At 31.8% G+C, this 24,387-nt stretch overlaps 1 protein-coding gene across 4 annotated transcripts in view; it reads left to right on the top strand.

Moving 5' to 3' along the window:
* The first annotated feature begins 5,660 nt into the window (after nt 1–5,660).
* LOC118742690 overlaps nt 5,661–24,387 on the top strand; it is a 208,132-nt gene continuing 189,405 nt past the window's right edge. Inside the window, exons 1-2 of one of the 4 annotated variants that reach the window (XM_036474948.1) lie at nt 5,661–5,970; nt 11,712–12,182. The gene's annotated coding sequence lies outside the window, so the exon portion shown is untranslated. Of the gene's footprint in view, nt 6,021–11,711; nt 12,183–24,387 lie in introns of all 4 variants that reach the window. The other 3 variants (XM_036474947.1, XM_036474951.1, XM_036474950.1) reach the window with 3 other exon arrangements.

Genomic DNA, 24,387 nt, shown 5'->3' with positions numbered 1-24,387 from the left:
AAAAAGTAAAGTTGGAATTTTTATGTATCTTATATGGGAAAAAACGCTTTTCGTAGAAATGGTATAGAATTCTTGAAAAACAATATTTTTCGATCGAAAAACTCTGTTTCTCTTCAGGATATTACCCAATTATTTATTTAACCATCTATTCATAGTAACTTTATTTTATTGGTCCGCCAAAACCGCCAGAAAATGCAATGGAGAAATAAATAAAAAATCTTTAGTATTAAAAGTGGTTAAATAAACAATTGGGTATTGTTTTTGGAAGTCTTCTGAAGAGAACCAGAGTTTTGTGACCGAAAATATTGATTTTCAAAAATTCCATACCATTTCTACGAAAAGTGGTTTTCCCCCATATAAAATACATTGAAAACTTTTTTGATTAAAAAAGAAAAAATAAAAATTTAAATTCCGACTTTATTCACTTAGGACCACCCTAATGTACATACTTACGTCATAGGCAAGTTCTAAAATTGCACAAAAACTTGTTGTAAATTACGATAAATCAGTTTTTGTCGCGCGACTTAATGTCATTTAATTGACTTGACATTAATTAAATCAACTGGATGACGTCTTAAAAGCTGACTTTAATTAGGCGCAAAGTACTATTTTCCTGACTTTACGCATTGTCGGCCATAAGTAATGGCCGCATTTTTTTGTTTTTTTTTTTTGTGATTTGTATCACATTGATTTCTGGTATGAGAAATTATAAAAAAATTTTAGCGAGAGTATCAGATTCAAGGGCGCTGAAAATTTTTAGCACTGCTAGACAATTTGTCGACAAAATATCGTCATACTACGATTTGTATTAAGTTGTAATTAGTCTATATTGACGTAATAGTAGCTGGCTTATTTTTGCTTAATAATCGACTCAGAAATGAAGGGAATGATTTTGTTATAGGTTCTAAATCGCTTTTATTGTAACAATGGTATCAATGGGAGGTGAAAAATGCGCAAAATGGAGGTAAGACTTTTAGTGGTGATTCAATATCTCTAAGACTATGTACTATCTCTAAGACTATGTACTAGATCAAAGCGGTACTTTAAAGTGGACGCGTAGCCAAACAAGTAAATAAAGCGAGAAAAGAATGATAAAAAATGTTCCAAAGTCGTCGTGAAACTGCTTCAAAATTCAATGATAGCTACGGCTTTGCGCGAGATTATCGGATGTAAACTTTTTTCGAAATTGTGTTTTTGATGTTTGATGTTTGAAATCCTCTATTCCAAAAATTTACTGTATATCTTATCCTATGTTTACAAAGCATTTTTTCTTGTGCGCGAAATTATCGTATGTGCCATACAAAAATATTTGGTACGTAGCACAATGATCGGAGAGGCCATGTTTTAGGCGAAAAAGGCATATGATAAATTAACCGGAATAAAGCTATTCCTATTTGGGAATGTCCAACGAACTCAAAACTGATAAATGTTTTCAATAATATCTGCTTAGCAAGCCGTTGAATCCGCTAATTCGACGAATTCGATCCGGGCACGTTCTAACAGTTGTGTGTGGATAGCTTTCTTAAAATGTGTTTGATGGAAACTTTCAATTATAACATTAATTGCTGGTTTGTTGTTATTTTTTACACATGTAAAATGAGGTTTTATATGAAATGTTGCATAATACAAATTGTTTGCTAAATTATCAATACATTCATAACACGGCTTATGTTTCAAGAAATATTTTTTTTTTCAAAAAGGTGTAACTAATGAATAGGGCCGACAAGGATCTTTATTACTTTACTTAAGGTTATACGAAAAGAAAGGCCGGGCAGTTTTTCCACATAATATAAAGTATATCAAAGCATTAAAAATTCATGTAATTTATTCTATATTTAGCATCATATCATTTATAAGATGTCTCTTAACCAACCTGAAGCCAATTTTCAAAAATCCAATATGGCGCCCAAGAATTAAAAAAAATATTGAATTTTTATGCAATTTTGTATTTCGAGATCCATAAGTTCGCTCTTACTTACTTCATTACAAATTTCAAATTAGTTTTTGAATTTTCGTGAAATTTGGTAGTTACAATGAGAAAACTAAAGTTTTGGAAATGACGAATTGTGTATAAAATTTAGAAATCTTAAAAAAACTATGGGGATCTAAGTAAAATTATTTGGGCTGAACATATAGCAGACAGCCCCAACTATCCCCCATTTATAAATATAATTACTATTAATATTTCATAATTTAATCATAAGTTAATTTTAAATATGTTCCCTGAATACAATAAATCATTAATTTTGTTAAAGAAATGTATTGTGTTACTGAACTAAAAATGGCAGTTTGTTTGACAGTTGTCAATTCACAAAGTTTGAATGTGATATAGAACTCGAGGTCAGTGAGCCTTAAAACCCAGCCCGTTTAATTCTTGGGAAATTTTCCTTATTTAGGGTATTTCATGGAATATTCGTGACTAGCGTAAATATCTAAAACCCTTATCAGTATCATTTTAAAATATATTTCCTTATTTTTAGAAAAATTAACAGTCCATTTGACAGTTGTCAACTCTCACAGTTTTTATTTGACATAAAATTCTTGATCAGCATGTTGATCAGTGACATCTTTAAAAAGATTGTCTTATTTTTAGAAAAAAATCACAGTCCAACAAGAATTGTATGGCATATATGGATTTAGCATTACAAAAATACTACGATCCTGCAGTTTGATTATAATCGGAACAGCCTTTTTTGCCTTTCGCGTAAAGCATGGCTTCTCCGACCACTGTTTTTTTTATTTTGAAATCAAAAAATATTTAGAGGTCGCTCAAAGTTTTCCATGTATTTTTATATGGGAAAAATAAATTTTTTCGTAGAAATGGTATAGAATTCTTGAAAGTCAATATTTTTCGATCGGAAAACTCTGGCTCTCTTCAGGAGACTTTCAATAATAATACTCAATTGTGAATTTTTAACTATTCTATATCATTTCTGCGAAAAGTTTTTTTTTCGCCACATAAAATTCATGGAAAACTTTAGGCGCTTTGTGCGACCTCTAAATATTTTTTTATTTCAAAATAAAAAATAAGGGTATATTTTTTTTTGGTATAGAACAATCCTAGGGGGTAAGAGCATACAATTTCCGACTTTACTTTTTCACATGCATTTGTGGACCACCCACATACGTATTTTCGATAATTTTGCACAAAGCGGTCGATTTAGTAAAAATTACTTTACTGTTTTACTGAACATCTTTTTAGCAGTCTACATCTTAAATAATTCACTCGTCAATAAGCAAAGAGATTATTTCACATCTATTTGGCAACCTTACACAAAGCGTCCAAAGAGTGTTAACTTTTCTCACAAGAGAAGCTTGGCTTAGGTAGATGTTTTGTAATTCATTTGTATGTAAACAGCTGACTGTCTCTTTGAGAATACGAAAACAAACGTTAAAACCAAACTTACTGAGACGAGTCATATTGGCATATAAGTATGTATAGAAACATGCATATGTATGTTCATATTTCATTTGCTTGTTATGTAGCAATTTACCTGGCTTTGTCTCTTAACCATTGGCTCAGTGTTAGTAAGTGGCGCATCAAACCAACAGTTTGTACTATTGCAAGCCGACTTTGAGTCATATGTCCATACATAACTACATACATATATACCTGCCTAATGTTTTTTGAGAGTTCTCCCCTAAGTTCTCCTCTCGATTATGGGCTTACTGAGTCGATAAAAGCTTATGTATTGGTGAGTGGAAAATAAGTTTTTGTGCGTTTACTTTTCGCTAATTTTTTTTAACTCAACCGTAGTCAAGCTGAATTTTCCAGATGCACGTCAAAAACATTTACATAAATTTCAGTGCAAACCTTTTTTAGCTTATTAATATTTTATCAGTGGTATATTTTTCAGATTTTTATTAATACGATTCTAAAATGGGTGGCATAAATGCCGTTGATCACTCGTCGGTACGTCGTCAGGTCCAGTGGTTGGTTAATGTATGTCTGGACCGTGTCCATGTATTCGAATAGGTGCCCTTTGACGTTCTTGGGCGGAGTGACTGAAAGCCAATTTCTTACTTATATAGTTATTTCTAAATTCCATAATAATGATATTTATTTTTAAGGCGTCCTTAAATTTCGAAATATCGAAGTTTCAAGCATTTCTGAAATTTACCGTTATATGAAAAGTAGGCGTTATTTTAGTACGATTCCAAAAATTTTCAGCGCCTTGCTTTTACGTGGCAAGTACATTAATTATACCGAGTTTGGTACAAATTGATCGAACCGTTACTGAGATAAAAATATGTATGTGGTCATAAGTGTGCGGTGCCACGCCCATTTTTCAAAATTTTTTTACAAACGTATTTTTTCTAATGAAGTATTGCAAACATAAATTTGTAATAAATTAGCTTCAGTATTTATGGATTTATCGAAGATTTCGTATTTCACTAAATTACCGTTATATGTAATCATAAGTGGGCGTGGCTATGCCCCGTTCCCAAAAATTTATAACATTCTTATTTTTCGCTTTAAAATCATTGGAAATGTCTATTTTGAATGAATAAGCTTCAGTAGTTACTTAAATATGACAGTTTTCTTATATCTGAAAACTACCGTTATATGGAAGGTAGGCGTGGTTATTGTCCGATTTTTCCCATTTTCAATAACATCCATCCTACGCTCAAAGAAGTACACGTACCAAGTTTCGTTAAGATATCTCAATTTATACTCGAGTTATCGTGCGCACGAACGAACGGACGGACGGACAGACCGTGGCCGCTTAATCGATTTCTTTAATTCCGAGCTTTTATGTATACAATTGTCTATATCTATTTTGATTCGTTTTGGCTGCTGCAAACAACCTCCCTCGCCTTGTACTTGCTTAGGCGTGTTTTTTCGTCCAAGGTCCAGGAACAGAAGAAAATTTTGAATCAGTTAATTAAATACTTAGCAAATCGCCACCCTTAATTTCAAAGAGGACATTTTTGGAATTTCTTATTTTATCTTTTTTGGAGAAAGGATCGAAAAGATCTAACAATTTTTAGGGAAAAAATGACTTTCCTTTTTACTGACACCTAGAATTGCAGTACCTTTCGCTAAAGTACAAAAAATAGCAACTGGTCGCTTTATTTGCAGACATATCTTAAATATGACGAAAAAGAACAGTAAATACACATTTTTCTTCTTGTGGAAAAATTGTCAACTTTGAGCGGCTCTACCTGCTAAGCTACTAACTCCTGTTATATTTTCGTAATAAACCCTTCTTAGATACGTATGTATATTCGCTTTATCGAGCGCTTTCGTGAAATTTTTTAGTTTTGCAACGTTTTTGCGGCAGAGGCGCCATAGTGCGTCGCCTGTTCGTTCCTCAATGAAATGTTGGTTCACTAAAACAAGCGCTTTTTCCCAAACTGAGGTGATCTTTACAATCCGACGATTTCAAAATCTTCATTGCTTATTTAAATTCAAAAGTTGTAATTTTTTTTACTGTGCATTTTTTCGAAATCGGTACGCGGCAAACGAATGCATACAAAACCCGGTTTTAAGCCACTACCTTAAAACACACAGCTTGCAGCTCATAAGCCGTGCTCTGCACAACACAAATTGAGCGGCAGAGCGCACATGAACAGTGTGTTTGGCAACGGTTCGAACTGCTCATTTTTTTTACAGGTGTGCGTATTAGCAAATATCGAAATGGTCGAGAGGAAATGGTTAAATCTCTCATGTTTAGCCTGAAGCGAATCAGTTGTCGGCTAAACGGTGAGGAAAACGGTTGTGCGAATAGCAACAAATGTAATAGACGCAAACTTCGAAGCAATCGTGTACTTATATACATGTGTATATCTTTTAGATATTTATAATATTTGCTTTGCGAGAAGCAATTTTTTATTATAAAATTCAAATGACAAGTAAAATTATTGTGACTTAAAATAAACCTAATCAAATAGAAGGCAATTCTTTATACAAGAAAGATATAAATTCTATAAAAAAAGTGTCTGTAATAACTACGCGGCGCTCTAGTGGTTAGTAGTTGAAATTTAGTTGTCAAACGAGAAGCAAATTATGACTCAAGGTACATACCAAATGAAAAGTGATCGCTTAAAATATTAAATAAAAAAAATACAATCAATTTGAAGAAACTACAACAAACTTTGCTAACTTCTGGTCTTCGATTTAATGTGTTGTGCTTCTGCCAGCGAGCGGAAATGTGCAGCAGTGCAATGCAGTGTTTCACCTGATCGTTTCTATGTATTATTTCTTTTACCCGCTTGGCAATTGACCATTTCCGTTTTTCTGTGTGCCTGTGTGTGTGTGTGTGTGTGTTTGAACGGCTTTTTGTTTTAGTGGCTTTGTTGGCTGACTAGTCGTGTATTGGAAAAAAAAAAAATTTAATGAGCGCATATAAAAATGTTATGGCTAAAAAATGAACTGATTATTGCCAGCACTAACATCATTTAACACTTGCCTACTGGCTAACTTTGCTACACGGTTGGTTGATTTTTTTCTTTGCCGATTAACTCAGTGTGAGATAGCTGGCAGTGTTGAGCTGCATTTCTGCTTGAATGCAGGCTAGCGTTTTTAATGAGTGTAAGCTTTTTTAGTAGCTGCTCTTTATGATTTTCTTTTCCATTTATTACAGTTGTGTATTAGTTAGTTCTCGTTTTCATTTTCATTTGTCTTTAGTTAGCCACATTCTTGCATATTCTAATATATGTACATATGTATGTACTTCTAGTTAGGTGCAGAACTTTAAAGGGTCGTGAAAAAATAAACTACTACTTATGTATGTATTAAGTTTTCGTCTACATTCAGACGCAGACTAATTTTTTTGGTTCATAAGTAACAGTTAATTTTTTATAAAATTTAGCCTTTTCTTGCAAAATGTAAGAAATAACGCCAAACTAATTTTGAAAGTTAACGATTATTTGAATCTAAGAAAACGTTGATATTTTGGCAATCCGAGGGAGGAGTTGTTAAACTTAACATATTCCGACCACTGAAATTTTTAATTTTATTGTTTAGTTTGTTTCCGTATGAAAAAAGGTATAACCTTAATTTTATTTACTTTTTATTAATTTTTGTAATTTTGTTTTTATTTACACTGGGTTTGAATATATATTTAGCTTTTTTAAATTTTTTCAGTTTTTAATTTTTTTACTTAATTTACAATTTTTTTATTTCATAAAAAATTTTTTTTAATTTAATTTAAATTTTATTTTTTGGTTGTCAGTTTTCGGTAATGTTTTGTTTTTGCTTTTGGTTGTGTTTGTTTTTTAATTTTGGTCGGAAATAGATATTTAACTTTTTATTTAATTTAATTTTTTGTATCTATTTTTTATAGTTATGTATTTAAAAATTTTTTAAATACATTTTTTTTTAAATTTCCTGTGTTAAACTTTGCTTTGTTTATTTTTTCCTATTTTCTTTATTTTAATTTTTTTCTTTAATTTTACAATATCTTTGTTTCCTGAAATTTCTTTATATTTATTTTAAATTAACAGTATTGTCTCGGTTTTCCCAACTAATTAATGTCACAGGGTCTTGCATAAATCGAAAAGTTGCGATTATCTAGAGCAGGAAATAATACTGTATAGCTGGTATCACTTACAACTTTAGAACTAAATATATAGTTCTAGAAATTCCTCCGGCAAGAAGTCTACTTGTGTTAATTTCGGTTAGCAGATTTTACACCGAATCGATTCCTTAACTCAATTAGTGGTACTTTATCTTGAGCTTCCTAATCGGGGTTTTTTGATGGCACACTACGCATATAGACACTCTAATGAAACTAATTTTTCTTCTATTGCGCGAACAGAGTTTTTGCGTAAACCGGGTGTTGCAAAAGCGAATTACATAACTAAATTTTTTAAATTTTCTTTATTTTTAATTTTCTTTGTTTTTAATTTTCTTTATATTTTTAAATTTTGCTGAAGGTATTTTTCTTTTTCTAAATTAATCATCTATAGTTTTAAAATGTTTTATTGTATTTAAAATTTTATTTTCAATATTGTGATAATCTTCTATTTTTAAAATTTTCGTTGCTTTTAATGCTTCCTAGTTCTTAAAATTGATTTTTTTTTTATTATTTTCTTATCCCCGGTTGCACCGATTAATTTTAAATTTTATCAGAGTGTAAAAATTTAAAATGACAAATTTTCCGAACTAAATAAATTAAAAATTGATTGACGCAATCGATCATAAATTTTTGAAATTTTATTATTTTACTTTTTAAAGCTTTTTATTTTCTTTATTTTAAAAATTAACTCACATTTTAATTTTTCTCTATATTTAAATATTAAAATATTTTTTTAATTCTCTTTAAGTTGTCTTTTTTACTTTTGAAATTTACTTAATTTAAAATTTTCGTAAATTTTTCATTTTACTTTGCAAAATTGTCTAATTAAAGATTCTCCTTTTTTAAAGTCGTTTCTTTTTAAAATATCCTTTATTTTTAAAATATTGTTTGTTTGAAAAATATTCTTTATTTTTAAAATATTTTTCATTTCTAAAATATTCTTTATTTTTAGTTTTAACTTCATTTTCAATATATGTATATGTATATTTTAATTTGCTTATTTTAAATATCTTCTATTCTTTTTATTCTCTTTAAATTTTCATTATATTTTAATGTTGTTATAATATTTTTGCAACTTTGTTTTTGTTTTTCTTGTTTTGCCTTTGCGCTTATTCATTCATAACTTGGTATTTCGCATATTTCGCTACATACATACGTAAATGCATATCCCTTGGACACTTCATTCAAATCGCCTCTTTACTCAATGCACATTGCTTCCTCGTCCTTCTTTGCTTACATGCTTACTTACTTAGTAGCTTTTCTGCATTACATTCATATGTACATACACATGTATATGAAATTTTGACAATTTTTTTTTTTGTTTAAATATTGTTTTTTTCTTTTTGCTCATTTGTGGAACTCAAGATCGAGCAAATGAGCGAAGCGCATGAGAGACTGATCGTAGCAGCAAAGGCAAACTAAACAAGTTTTAATTTTGTTTGAACTTTTATTGTTTTTTTTTTTTGCACATTTTTGTCGTTGCAAAAATTCATATGCAATTGAGTACGCTTGGCATGTATACCTTTGCCCTACTGTATTTTTCCACATGCAAGTTGTTTTTTTGCAAACAACATTTTCATGCAAAGCGGCAAACAAAGTTGTTTAAAAGCAGGAACAAAAAGAAACAACAAACATTTTTTGCACATTCGTTTGTTGCACATTGTTACCAAGGGCCATGCTATATAGCATGTTTTAAATGGCTTTTTGCCTTGTTTATGTTGTGTGTTCGCGATTTGCAAACCTGGTGGCTCCCTCACGCAAAGCTACACTCTCAAAACCATTGTGTCGCCTTTGCCTGCACACAAATATCGCTATTGTGTCATGCTGTGCACTGGTCCCCTTTCTCCCGTTGCAAAGCTCCCTCGTTTATACATACATATGTATGTATGTATATGGACAGATCAGGCAACCAACGAACCAGCCAACCAGCCAAACAGTATTTGCCAGCTTCGTGTTAGCTAACAATTGAACCCGAGCTCAACAAGAATTGCAGAATTGTTGCCAAAGTGTAAGCGAATCACAACAACTAGGTTTGCATATACATATATGTGTATGTGTACAATTTTAAAGTTGTAAATACCCTGTAGAAAGTGAGACTAATCCGGGATGACTCCGGACGTAGTCGCAAAGGAATATGCGATAAATACCACTTGATTTCTTTATATGGAATAAACTATGCCCTTTTGTCCTAATATGAAGAGACTAACTGTTCCCCTTAATACCCACTGGTTACAAAAAGTGGCTAGTCGCTTTTAAAAAATGAAAAAAAAAAAAAAATAACAGATGTATTCCGTTATCCCTTGTCAAAACGAAAAATGGCACTGAAGATGGCACAACGCCGAAACCGGTTTGTCTCCAAACCAAATTTGACAAGCAATGACGGAAATTCGTTCCAAAACGCATCATTTACCCACCCTGTCGAAAACAACAACTACCAAAAAGGAATTAATGCTGTTCTTTACATCTTTTCACTATAGGCCAGTGCAATTATCAAGAGAGAGATTAATTAAAATTGTATTAAAAAAAGATAAGTTTGAGATTAACGATAAGCTAAAGGGCTGTGGGAAATGGTATTTGACTTGATCGTTTGTGTTAACGGATTCGTTATCTAATAATATCCACCAAACCATGACTAGGAGTTTCCTTAGCTATAGAGACCTTAATAACTTTCCGAGTTTAAGGCTGTAAAAAAATGCTAAATGCAGCGTGTTGTTGTAGAAAGGGATTCCAGTAGCCAGAGACTACTTCGAAAGATATCCCACTCGTCTGAGTTCGCGGCCATAGGAACATGTGCTTACGACGAATTGGCTGGGGAAAAGTCCAAAGTCGAGACAATAAACTATGCGTTCGCAGTATTCTGGAGCAAAAAATAGACTTGCGAATCGCACGAATGGCAGAAACACGATGGAACTACCTAAAAATTTGCAAAGGTACTAGGAATGTTTGGCTGCACTATCAAAAGCGGAATTTCTAAAGAAGATACCGCCAGGATTTTGGAAAACAGGCTCGTTCGTAAACATGCAGTTAGGCCTTGCATACAACCCTCCTTGCCGTAGTCGTAATCTCGAATAAAGTAGGTAATCCGTCTCGCACTATCTTATCGAGTGCCCAACATTGGAGCGTGAAAGACATGAGATTCTAGACAAATTCCTTAACCGAAATTTTATGGAGATTCATCATATTAGATTCAGGGACAAGTTCAGTCGCAAATAATCAGCCTCATTGTGAGTGTCGTATCGATCGAGTGAAAGTCGTCTTTCGAGAGTCCAGTCATATCGATATTAAAACGGAGAAACTTGGATGCGCTGAAATGTTTTCGACTCTATTTCTATTTAAATAGCTAAAGAAGCTGGTCTGTATAAGGTCCCCTGCCATCGCCAAGTACTTACTGCGTTTTGAAGATACCCAGTCAGTAATTATAGATCTTCTTCGTGTGAACTTGTTATCGACCTTCAGGCTTTCAACTCCACATAGGCATGTTACCCAGCACAGTGAACTTCTCGCTACCAAAACTGAAATTCATGCCAAGGCAGTTTTTTTCGCAAAAATGTAACTTCTACTGCAGCTGGTCTAGAAAAGTCCATAGTATAATTATTTTTCAGTAGCTGTAAGTAGCTGGAAAAGAATGTGACATTGTGCTATGAAAAATTTTCCACAGGGTCATTTGCTGTATATAAAAATCGACTAGTTAGTCACCTATTTTTACAGACAGTCAGCCACTCAGTTATTCACACCATTGCACCAAACGCCACTCTTTGTTTAAATACTTAATGTAATGTGCATTTCTGCTTGCACATTCATACGCAAACACATACATATGTGCATATATGTATATAGTACATATATATACATATGTATGTACAATGTGTATGTAAACCATCTGCATGCATTGGAACTTTTTTCATTTAAACTTTTTTGCACCGCTTGGCTTCAAGATTGTGCTAAGTTGTGCAAAAGCTAAACCACAAACAGCATGCAGATAAAAAAAAACAGCAATAAATAATAATCGTTAACACAAACAAATAAATTAAAAATACAAGTGAACATAAAAGTGCAGCAAATTAGTGCGGAAAAAAGCTGTTGCGAAGACAAAAAGCACAACCAAGCTAAGGCAGTACAAAGATAGAAAAACACGAAAGGTGTATAAAAAAAAAATAAAATAAAATAATAATTTTTAGTTTTTTTCAGTTCATTTTCAACACAACTGTGCAAGAGCAAATGCAGAAAACAAAAGCAATTTGCCATTTCATGCATGGCAACAAATTGAATGCTTAGCAACATTTTCCTCACGTGTTTATAAGCAAATGTGTTGCAGCAATACTTAATGAAAAAGTGAAAATATACTACATAAAACGAAAGTGTGTGTGTGTTTTTAAATATAAATACAAAGAAAAACTAAAATTAAAAACAAAATAAATGCAAAATATTAATGCAATTCTAAAAATAAAATACTATAGAAACTTCGCAATACAAAAGTCACACAACCACATTGCAATTTTTAAGTGAAAATCTTTTTTTTTTAATTCCAAGGCTGCAGCAACATTAATCGTCTTTGGAACACTAATTCAATGTCACAGCAGCCTGCTAATAGTAATTTTTTTCTCTGCAAGCCAACAGCAGTAACAGCAGAAAACCAGAACAACAAAAACAACGCTGCAGGTAATTATTATGCACTCATTGTAGCACAAGCTAGCCGTCTTGAGCAGCAACGTCTCAAATGCTGTCTGTGCGCTTCTTAAAGTTGAAAGAAAGATACAATTTTTGAAAATTTTAAAGCTAATTTTTAATGCAGACGCACGCATGCACGCGATGACAATACAAGTTTAAAGATACAAGAATTTAAAAAGCTTAAGTATACAAAGTTAAAATTTAAAAAGAGGAAGAAGTAGAAAAAAGTATAAAAAAAATATAACAAATTAAACCTCACATCGATGGCTGAGAAGAAAACCGTTGCGATAATTATTATTATAAGATTATTAAGCCGGTTCGAAAGCGCCCTATTTCAGAAAAGTTTTCGAGAAAGCCCCACTACATAATTTGGTTAAAAAACGTCCTATTTTAGAATTTGATTGCAGAACACCCTCTCGTGGAATTTGGTAGAAGAACGCTCTATCTTAACTGAAAACATATTGAAAATATGTTGAGATAGGGCGCTTTTGAACCGAATTCTGAAATAACGCGTCCTTCTAGGATAGGGCATTCTTCAAACAATTTTTGAAATAGGATGTTCTTGAAAGGTTTTCTGAGATAATAGGGTGTTTTCGAACTAACTGCCTAGATAGGTCGACCTACCACTCAGTCGTCAAAATACAATTAAAAAATTTTAAAATAGTTTATAGTAAAAAGAAAAAAATAAAATAAAAAATAATATAACAAAAAACTGATGTAATGAACTAATAAAAAAATAAGAATAAAGAAAAGTTATACAAAATAAAATAAAGAATTATGACAAAATAAAAAATACAAAATAAAACTAAAATAATAAAACAAAAGAATAATACAGAAAAAATAATTTTTAATAAGGAAAATATTCAAGAAAATAATAAATAATATAAAAGTTTAACAAAATCACAACAGAAATATAAATAATTAGGTATACATAATTAAAAAAATTAAATGACACATTAAAAAATATAGTAAACAATATAGTTAAAAACAGTAAGTAAAAAGTAAACAAAAAATAAAAGTAAAAAATAAAGATTAAAACATAAGATAATAAAATAAAGAACTAAAAACAAAATATAAAAGCAAATAAATACTACATAACACATAAGAAACTATAAAATAAATATAAGTAAATATACAATTAAAAAAAAAGGTCAACAAATCGTTTTTTATTGCACTTGAGGCCGTTTTAAATGAAACATGATGTGAAAAAACAACAATAACCTCTATTTGGCAGAAGTTATAGCTGCCAAATGTGGATTATAGCTGTGTTTCCTCGATATATTTCATTTGAAACAACATCAAGCGCGATAAAAAATTGTTCGATTAAATTTTGTAATACAAAATTAATATTAAGAAGGATATAAAAATAAAAAAAGTATAAAATGAAAATAATTAACGGGCCTAAATTAAAAACGCATATTTATAAACAAATATATTCTAGAATAAAATGTTGAAATTAAAAAAAAAATAAATAAAAATAAGCACTCAAAAAAAAAAAATAAAAAATAAAAGTAATTAATAAAAAAATATTAAATGTATTATACAAGTTAACATAAAAAATTAAAAAAAGTTCGTTTATAGAAGCAGATAATAAATGATAAAGAAATCTAAAAATTAATACTAGCTTTATCTACAAATCCTCGCATTTTTATTTACTTCGAATTTAAAGCATACGCCTTTGGCTTATATGCGCATGCGTGCGTGTGTTTTTAATTGTTTTTTTTTTCTTCTTTTACACCTGCCCAACTCTACCAGTTGATGGTGACATAAAAATTGTCAACAGAACTTTCTATTTTCTTTGCTGTTTCGTGCCGTTCGTCGTTTGTTGTTTGCAAATTTTATTATTATTTTTTATATGAAATACTTAACACACTCACTCACTAACTCATGCACACGCAAACTGCAATATATGCAGACATATATATGTGTGCATGTTTGTATATACATATGTATGTATGCATATCACACAACAGACATCCATAAAAAGGCTGGTTTCCTTTAGCTGGATTTCTGGCGGGGAGGGGTAAAAGCATACCCTCACCTCGTTCTACAACTTTTGCTGCAAAGTATCTAATGAAGAAAACAAAATAAACTGCATAAAAATATAAACGCTTGGTTTGGTGGCTATGTATTTAGTACTGCGACTTTTGTTACCTTCTGTTTTACGACGTCAAAGACACGTTGTTTTACCGTTAGAATTTTGATCATTCGAAATGCAGTTTGGCGACTTTATGAATCTACAATTTTATTTTTGGAATTTCGTCTGGGCTTTTATTATTTTTGCGATTTGTTTTTCTCTACATTGTTCATTTGAATTTTAGTAGGATTCAAATTGGTTTTTTTGTTAAGCATTTTTTATACATACGTATGTACCTTGTTTTTGTGGCAAGTTTTTTATTTATCTATTTTTATTTTTAATTTTTTTCAGTTACCTTTCTTTTCACTCTCTTATATTTATTTTTTTATATTTACTTTTCGGTATGCAATGCAGGTATTCTTACTTTTTTCTTTATAAGTATATAGCAGAATTTGCCGTTAGTCACGCGTTCTTCCAACGTACATACATACATTTATTGAGACAATCCGTACGATGGGATTCCAATACGTAATTTTTCATACTACACGCCTACAATTTATTTTCACCTGCTGTGAATTAGTAAAATATATTGAATTTCGTGACTAAACACCTTTTTAGTGATTATGCATATTGGGAACGGTATTATATGCGTACATCATATGGCCATTGTTCTGAGTTATGTAATTCGAAATACATACGTAAGATTTTTGTAGTAAACTGCATTGTAGTAGAAAACAAAGATGTTAAAAAATGTTTAATTCTGTTGTTACCTGACGTATTGCTACTCTGTGTTTAACACACAAATACAATAACAATAAATGTACAACTTAAGTCCCGTGAAAATACGGAAACATGGTATTTAAGGCTATAGACACGAATTCGCGCAGCCTTATCTTTGAGAAAACCTTTGCATCACAAGAAATATTCTTTTTTCGTCTTTTTGGTCATAGAAAGTGGTTTCAATAACATTTTAGTGCTTATGCAATTATCTCATCGCTCGAGGAACCTGGCTTCGGCAATACTCTAGTAGCATTTGTCACAGATCGGAATATACACAAATACGTGCAGAGACGAAAGACTCTTCCCTAAAAAGATTACTATTAAGCAATACACCCCATCTCTATTATGAGACTTCGCTGTTGAGAGATGGCTGTAAAAGATTAAAAGAAGCCGCCGGACACCGATGACATTGCCACTATGGGTATATGAAAATATCTAGAAATCTTCACTAATCCTTTGCAGGGCTACTAAATAAGCTATCACGATTTTGGAGTAAATTCCACAAAATCTGAACTAGCACAATTGATCAAAAGACAACCATCACTTGGGAATGTTAGATTAACTAGTGGAGCATTGTACAGCACAAAAATGGCTAAATAAAAAAATTGTTAAATAAATATTTGAAATTTATATCCCAATTCTGTATCGGTGACACAAATTTTTTACTGACAAATTTGAACTTTTCATATATTTGTCCGTAATGAAAAATGTGACAAGAATTTGTCACTGATACAGAATAGAGCCGTTACACTATTGCTAGTCTTTGGCCGAACTTGTGGTGTGGGCCTTGATATTTTCACTCAAAACGAAGGGACCTACAGTTTTAATCTTTTAGCTTTTTTTCATTGCCTTCCAAGGAGCGAGCGCTATTAGAAAAAACTTTGATGTTGCTGGAACCAGGACACAAGAAAGATGTAATTAAGGTGTCTAATATCGTATTTTTGTATTATTATTATTTTTTTTTGTGATGGCTTTTGCAGGTGTTTTCATACAACAAGTGCAATTTATAAAATACGGCGTTGATTTTTTTTATTTTTTTCTTTGCAAATGGTCTTGCTCATTTTTTTTTTCATAAGAAATTCATGCTTATTTGTAAAAAGCCTACAGCAAAAAAAAAATAAAAATAAACAGTTATGAGTTATAAAACTACATATCCAAAAATTTTCTAAAAATTCTGATTAAAAAGTTGAAATTTTTGCTGAAATTTTTCTAATCCCTGTATACAATTTTAAGGTAGGATTTTGGTTAAAGCATTAACCATAATTTTATAAAAAAATAAAAAAATTCACATTAAAAACCTTGCAAGTATTTAACCCTTCTGCAGTGTTCGAAATTTACCCCTTCCTATGTTTGGGTCAGTTTTACCTAATAATAGAAATTAAAAAATTTTAAGAAAAGAAGATAGAATTCAGTAAATATTTTATTTATCATATGCAAATACTTTAACGGCCAGTGCTGTATTCTTACAGGTTCAAAGTTGCCCTTAAAAACGAAATAATAATGTGGGTCAAAGTGACCCAGAAGCACGTGGGTGTATGGATAAACTATGCTGCCTTCTAGAAGACAAAATAAAATAAAAACCCTTTTATTTTTTGCAGAGCCGCAGCTTTTTTAAAAGTGGCTAACTCTTGTAGTTAAAGAATTTTTTCATGAAGATTGGGCAATTTTGACCCAAACATTGAAGTAGGGTTAGCAAACCTAGCACCTTGTACTCAGTTTTGCACTATACTGTATATCTATTCAAGTTGATTTATTTAAAATTATTTCGCGCTAATTTATCATTTATACTTTTGTTATCCCAAAATAAGAATTCTGTAAAATCCAGATGTTATGTATCCCGAGGGGCTTTAAATCATATTTATTTGCTACAAACAATTTTATGAATCATTCTAAAGTGGTCTAGAAAATTAAAACGTAAAGTTCAACAGCCGCCACACAAATGTTAGGCTACCCGGTTTAGGGTATTTGATGTTATTCTTGGTATTAACGAAGGTTTGTTTTGTTAGCGCCTGCGTTTGGCCTTTAATTACAAATGCGAACAGGCTGTCGTTCTTTAACAAAAGTCGTATATGCACAAATATACAGTTTTATTTTAAATAAAGGTGACATGTTCAAATTCCACAATTCTATGTAGAATAGCTCTACAAGTTCCTAATACCATTTCAATGCTTTGTGTCATTATCTGTACATTTTTTTTGTTACATTTGTAGATATTTTTCTTTTTAACATATTCACACTATTCTAATACGGCTAATCCACTTATGTAGGTGCGCCCTTTACTCACATGTCATTGCATGCGCGCCTGCCTCAACTCTTTCGAAAAATGTTGTTGTGTGGGCTGTCTTCTATTGTTCTGCTTTAATTTGCTGATAATCTGCTTAAAAAGCTGTATCAATATTTGCGTAACTCATGAATATGCATACCAGGGATGCCAACTCTATTAAGGCTAAATCCCCCAAATTACTGAAAAAAATTCCCCAATTTTCAATGGTATTCCCCCAAAATAACTTGTTATTTAGTCACTTCAACAAAAATCATAAATGCAACTAATACTTCTGAGTATATTTCGTAAAACACTACTATCATATATGTATATCGGGCATAGATGGATTATTGCTTATAATCACATACATATTTCCTTAATTAAATTTTTTAATTGTCTACGAGTCAAAAGTTGTTTTATTTTTAAATAGTTGTTTTGTAGTAAAATTGCCTACAAGGTATCTATGCCCAGCCTATTTCTGATTGCAGTTTTTTAAATTAATTTTGGAAAAAATCTCTACGCCCCGTATAGTGAGTTTCGCCCGAATTTTTTTCATCCGACCAAAGTGAACACACCCAAGCGAAAATTGAACGATTTCGGGTGAAATGAAACTTATGATAATGCTGTATACATACATATCGAGCCCTAACCGCCAAAAAAACGTAGGCGACATATGTATTTTTCGAAATTTTCTCTTTGATGTAGAATTACTTCTAGATACTCTACGGATATTTCTGCATCAAAAAGAAAATTTTTGAAAAACATGTCGCTTACGTTACGTTGACCTAACCTTACCTAACCTACCTACTTTTATTAAACGCTAAAAACTTTGTCGGACGTTGGCTAACGCAGCAAAAAATGATAGTGAATGCTGAATAATGAATCATCTATAGAGGTAAAGTGAAAAGTGTTGTTATGCACCGTTGCAATTCCCTTAATATCCACACGGTTGCATGAGGCAATTACGTTAAGTAATACCAGAAATTTGTATTACAAGTTGTAATTTTGTTGTTTATTTTAAATAAAAATCGTTTGTGTATTGGATTTCCCCCTAAATTTAAAGCCATTAACCGATTCCCCCGAGAAAATCAAATTCCACCAAAATCGGGGAATTCTCCCGCGGTTGGCATCACTGACACATACATATGCACATACTATTCATGCGAGCAAACGCACTAAATACATATGTATATCGCTGAAAATTAAAAACACAAATCAATACTGCAGTGTATCTACATATCTATCCACTGTAACGTGAATTGGCCCAAAAGCGATTTTTAATAATTACCCGCTCGTAAAAAGTCGCACATTTAACGGCTTTCGTAATACATAACTTTTTGGAATTGATTTACATTTTTCTTAAAGCATTTTGCTTTTTGTTCTTGAGAATTTGTTTTCGTTCTTTCAATTTAAGCCACAATAGCTTCTTAAATTGTTTTTTTATGCTTCTAAGTATGCATGTATATGTGTTTGTACACGTAAAGGTGACGCCGACAACTTTAAATATATAAATCTTTATAATATATATTTATTTTTTTATTGTTTAACGCACATATATATCAGCACATACCCAGCAGCAATTCAGACTCACCCTAGGTTAGTCCTCAGATAGTCCCTATTGTTACCAGCACTAGTCCTTCATAATTCCCCTGCCAGTGATTTTAATTGCAATTTTTAGCATCGGCGTGTCATTGGAAATTGACCGGTCCAATCTACACTGACCGTAAAAAAAATATATTTTATACTTTTATAACCATGTTGCCTCTGACGGCATTTGAATCCGGACTCTCCTGAAAGCTAACAAATAGTGGCAAGCATCTCTGCGCACTGAGCTTCAGCCACGCATGTAAATGTCTGTTCAAATGTTCACTTTGAATCAAGGCCAGACCACTTTGCCACCACCTTGAATTGCAAGACAACACCACTCTGTCACTGCCAAACTGACCGATTCCTTGGGGACTGGTCGAAAGCTGACATTTTCGATGCAAGAAAATGTCCAATTCTAACCAGTAAAATTTTAACCAGTGAAGTACTGGTTCTTTACGGAAAATTGGCCACCTTATTGCTGCAGGGTATGTACAGTATATCTTTCACTCTACTTTCTGTTTATTATTTTGAATTGTATTGCAATGCAGTCCGCATAAGGTTTGAAATGAATCACTAGTGTAAAACCTTGTATGTGCAGCAGTAATAAATTGTTTTAACAATGAATATATTTTGAATATATCTAGTATGTATGTATGTAGTATGCTTGTATGGGAATCAGTGTTGCCATTTTGGTAGTAAGGGAGCTAGATTTAGCCCTTTATTTTTCTATTTAGCTCCGAAAATTGGGGTATAGCTCCTAGCTCTTTTCAAAATTATCTTGCACTTTTTTAGCTCTAGAAAGTTTAAGTTGTATTTATTTATTTATTTCAATAAAGTAATCTATGAAATTCAGTGATTCTTACAGACTACGAAGCGAATTATAGATAAATTAGAATACAGTCTAAGTAATGCGTTCATTTAGTAATGACTTAAATTTAGTCTTATCAAAAGAAAAATCAATATCTAAGGAGTTTGCAAACAAATTGAATTCTCTCAAAGATCGAATGATTGGGGCATAATATGCATAATTGGTCTTCACGCATTCAAGAACGAAGATTTCATTATTTCGAAGATTTCTGTGGGGAACATGGAAGAAAACTCTTTCCAATAGAAAAGGGCAGTCAATCACACCACGGATAGTATCATACATAAAGCTAAGGGAAAGAATAATCCTTCTACTGTGCAAAGATTTCAGGTCGATTAGTTGACGTCTGGCATTATAAGAAGGAACAGGATCATCAAAATTTAAAGAGCGGAGGGCAAAATTGATGAACGTCTTTTGTACCCTCTCAAGCCTTTTAATATAGCAGTCATAGAATGGTCTCCATATAAATACTGCGTATTCTAGCTTAGAACGAACTAGTGAGGTAAAAAGTAATTTTAGAGTATACGGGTCGGTGAATTCAGAACTAAAACGGCGTATGAAGGCAAGCATGGAATATGATTTTGCAATTGTGCGATTTAGATGGGCATGAAACGAGAACTTAGAATCGAAGATTACACCTAAGTCCGAGATTTCAGACTGAGTGGTGAGCCTGGAGTCCGCAATAAAGTAAGAGGTAGAGATTTGGGAGCGAGACTTGAAAAAGGACACATGAAAACACTTGCTAGTGTTAAGTTGCAATCGATTTTTCTTACACCATTCTGTTACATTGTTAAGATCATTTTGGAGACCTACGGCATCAGAAGGAGAAGAGACAGTAGTATAGATTTTCAAATCGTCGGCATAAAGAAGATATTTGGAAGATTTGGTAATATATTACAATTAAATATATGTAATTTCATTGTACAAGAGTTGACTGAAATGTATTTGACTTTGCTGATCGCAGGCTATTCTCGATACCTTGATGTTATTCTATTTCGATTAATACTTAACGTTCCATTCCTAATGCAAATGGCGCGTAAGCAAATGGAAAATGGGCGATTAGTTTCTACAACGTGCGCGGGAGCACACAAACTATACCGGACAGTAATTCGAGCTCAAAATGCAGTGGAAAAATATACATTTGTATCCACGGGAAAATACAGACTCCACCATAAACTGTTGGATTTAGGTTACTGAATTAAAAATTAACTAGAAGAAAATCCCTTTTCTCTGAAAGCGCGAATTTTGTTTTTACCTTACCTTACCTATTTTAACAGATTGTAAAGTATTTTTAGTTCATTGGCTAATTTATATAAGTATATACATACATACATATAAGTGTTATAAGTGCCGTAGCAATGAACTCGAAATATATGCACCTTATTTTGGTTTTAAAAGTGTTTTTTTTCAGCACTTAGCTCTTCATTTTAGCTACTATTAGTATTACTTAGCTCTTTTTCAACCGTTTTAACTTCAAACGAAATTTTTCTCTGGCAACACTGATGCGAATATGCACATTCATATTAACGTATGCTTATAAGTATATTCAGTCGTACAGAAAAGGTACATATGTATACCCCGTACATACTTTTGTACATGAGCAGTAATTCTCTATGTATTGACGAAAAGTCATTCGGTGAAATTTTTTTGAAGAACCAAATTTTTGCGATTTTGCTGTATTTTATTCCAGTGTTTGCAAAACAATTCCGACTCGTTTGCATAATTTATAAAAAATAGACGGTCCTAATTTTGTTTGCAGCTGGAAAAGAATGTAACTGGTTTTCAAATAAATATTTCTCCAAAACCCACGAAAAGTTGCTATTAATTAGATATTTGAAACGGTATTTTTTAATACTACTTCATATCGACACCTCCAGACCATGGAATGCAAAGTCTGACTAAGTCTAAGTTGACTTGGCAGGCATCGATATTATAAAAATTACCGGCATGGAAACAGCGGCCTAAGCGAGTAACGCCGGTAATACTTAGTACCACTTCTTAATTAAGTCATGGATTTTAATTTGGTAATCGATTTTAATTTTTATAAATTTTAATATTGCCAATCATTGTACTTTTGTTTCAGATTTCAATTTAGCTATCGATTTTCATTTGAGCCGTTTATTTGAAAGTGGCATAAGTCACTTTATACCTCTTGTACCTAAATGACCGCTTACTTGCAACCGAATGAATGTATGAATCTTTATATCGTCATAAACTAATGACAAAACCTTCCACCTTTGGTTGATGAAGTTGAACAAATACAAGTAAACGGTCATTTAAGTGCACTCTTAAAAATTGTTGTTTAAATTTGCGCATATTAAGATAGGTAACCCGTTTCCTCTCTTAATGAATGCAAATTTACACACCGTGTTAATTAAATTAAACACTGTTAATTTACTTTTGCTTATCAATGTGTGGCGTAGCACAAATTTCAAATTTGTTTGTTGAATTCTAACATCCAAATTCATAAAAAATGAAGAAGACTTTACTTCTTTATAAATCGAAAATTTATATGAAAATGTCACTTTATAGAACTCTATAAACCTATTTTATTTTTTATAAATAAGGGCATAAGAATTTATTGTTCACAATTCCACAGTTTACACATAAAATGCCTACAATTCGCTCAAAGAAATGTTTGTTTAAATTTACGCATATAAAGAGCGGCAACCACTTTCCTCTCCTAATGTGTGCAAACTAAAACACACCAAATTTGTCGCGTAGTACAAAATTACACACAAAATGTTTAAAATTAAGTAAATATGAGCACTTAATGTGTATTATTAGTAAAAAAATTATTTTTACTTTAAATTTTTTTTTTTTAACTTTAAACATTTCATCTGTATATTTATGTGTATATTTTAAACATATCATGCTCAAAATCAAATCTTGAACATCTTGTGCGTATATTCACACAGATTCTGGTTGGAAAATAAACACTTTTCAGTAGTTGTTTTACATGCACTTTACAGAGTGTAAATGAGGTGCGAAGTGACTTATGCCATAGATTCTAATTTAGTAATCGATTTTAATTGTGATATCAATTAAATCTTTTTAACGATTTAAATTTTGCTATTGATTTTTATTTTATTGTAATTTAGTTGTAAATTTTAATTTTGCTATCGATTTTAACTTTGTTATCGATTTTAATTTTACTTTCGATATCGATCTTAAATTTTGTTATCGATTTTAATTTTGCTATCCATTTTAATTTTGTTTATTAATTTTAGCTTAGTTGTCGCTTAATTATAAATTTTTTTGTCGTTATCATCGTAAGCTCTCATTCCTTAAATATCAGATTTTCGTCTCACATTTTGCGCAGAGAATTTTCAAGAACTTATTGTTTTATGTTGGTCAGACCAGAGATCGTCAGTTCTTTAGCTATATTAAGATCCTCAAATTGTATGTAACATTCACCGCTCAAAGGCTTACGCAGGCATTTACTTCATCGTTGTCGTCATTTTATTACTTCAAGAAGAATAACTGAGTTCTCTTTATGTCATACCAGGAACTCCTATTTACTTTGATACTGTTTTGAATCATTAATGAGGTGCACATTGTTACACCTTCAATGCATACATATGTACACATGCCAGTATAAAGAAATATGTGTACATATACACATCATCTGTATACATGTACATTTTCCTGGTTAGCTTCTTTTTCGAATTCCCAGTAAAACACAGCTGGTGTTTTGTTGTTGACATCTTTCACAATTATGTTTACATTCGAGAATTTGACCCTTAAATTGTGAACAAATCATTTCAATTTCCTTCTGCGTGTACGAAATTTTATCTTGATTGTGCTGTATGTATGTATTGTATATATTTTTGATTAAAAAAGTAGGTGGTGCATACATACATGCATATATATTTTATTTCTTTCCTGTTTATTGATTACAAGAAATCATCAGGAAATCTTCAGGAAATATATGTCAAGCATTTTCAATATGAAGGATTTTTTATGTTTCCAAATTTTTCGCTATTCGCTCGCCGGTAATTCAGGAAACAAAATAAGCGTTTCAAAAGTCTGCATAAATTTAAAGAAATTGGCATTTTTATATGATTTTATATATTTTATTTCAGTTTTCTTTGTTTTTTTTTATTTCTCCCCCTACCTTCAACTACTCAACCCACTCACAATCGCATGCCCACTTCGACACTACGCCACTTTGCCTCTAAAAACTATTGCATTACTGTGCATGCGTTTGCATTTTATTATTATCCGAATTCAAATAATTCACAGACATATAAAATCCAGCGAAAATCGGCATAACAAGAGAGCGAATGCGGCAAATGATATGGCCATTGCATACCGCAGATATTTTAGCATCTTTTCTATATTTGTTTCTATTGTTGTGCAGAAAAGTTGGCTTGCAAAAAACTGAAGAAATTTATTTAGTATTTTTTTTTCTGTGCCAATCAATAGCTCTTCCATATTTGCAAAATTCAAATGAAAGAGATTCAAATAATGCTAACTCGTAAATGCGCATCAAATCTGCTGCTCATCGCATCCATAAAAAAAAACGCTTCTACTACCCATCAACATCCCCATTTGGGCGCGCAAAAACTGACCACTCCAAAGGTGTCATCTCATCAATGCAATGGCGGCGGTGCAAAGAGCC

The sequence above is a fragment of the Rhagoletis pomonella genome, unplaced genomic scaffold, assembly GCF_013731165.1.
Source record: "Rhagoletis pomonella isolate Grant_MI unplaced genomic scaffold, Rhpom_1.0 Rhpom_scaffold_00007, whole genome shotgun sequence".
NCBI classification, from domain to species: Eukaryota; Metazoa; Arthropoda; class Insecta; order Diptera; family Tephritidae; genus Rhagoletis; species Rhagoletis pomonella.
Note: the sequence above shows the minus strand (reverse complement) of the source record. Positions and strands in the feature narration are given on the sequence as shown.